The sequence below is a fragment of the Gavialis gangeticus genome, unplaced genomic scaffold (assembly GCF_001723915.1).
Source record: "Gavialis gangeticus isolate Ggan-Ray unplaced genomic scaffold, GavGan_comp1, whole genome shotgun sequence".
Classification (NCBI taxonomy): Eukaryota; Metazoa; Chordata; order Crocodylia; family Gavialidae; genus Gavialis; species Gavialis gangeticus.
In genome coordinates, this window is record NW_017729005.1 from 1,807,396 (window position 1) to 1,808,027 (window position 632).

The following is a 632-nucleotide window of genomic DNA, read 5'->3' on the forward strand; positions in this document are numbered from 1 at the left end:
TCTAGGTAGTGAAAATGAACAGAAAGAAGCCAGATTTAGGGAGAGGTGGTAAAGTTATTTGAAAGGGTTGAAGAAAGGGGTATTTAAATAGGGAGAGACAATATTAGAGCAAAGAGAAAAAAAAGCAGGAAAATAAACTGAGCTAAATGTAGGAAACACAGGGAAGGTTTAGAGTAAGGATGGATGAAGAAAGGAAAATCCAATAGTTAGTAATGGGCCTGAACTAAAGATTTTGTCTCTAGATCTAGATTTGAACCTTTCTACTGTGTTCAACTGTGTTCAACAGTTCAACTGTGTTTAGATCCAAGGTAATGGTTTAATCCACCAAGGGGTACAGCTTCAAGTTCAGAGCAGAATAGAAGTGTTTACATTTGAGGTTTCAGATTAATCTTTTGTTCCTTTTAGAGATGTCTAAAGTGAGGCATGGGACAGAATGAATGCAAAGTAATTCAGCTGATACTGCTATATATATCTTGTAGAGTTTCTGTGTAGAATGTAGTAAAATCTTTTTCAAAAAATAGCAAAATCACATAAAATGCTTTTTCAATGCACTAAAACCATTGTCAAGTTCAGAGTTTAGTTTTGGCCAAAAGGGGGGGGGGGGGGGTTTTTGGGGGGGTGGAAAATTTTTT

The 632-nt window shown here is 36.2% G+C and overlaps 1 protein-coding gene across 1 annotated transcript in view; it reads left to right on the forward strand.

Annotated features, from left to right (window-relative positions):
- ABCB5 (ATP binding cassette subfamily B member 5) overlaps positions 1–632 on the forward strand; it is a 93,673-nt gene that overhangs the window by 54,476 nt on the left and 38,565 nt on the right. The window lies entirely within an intron of this gene.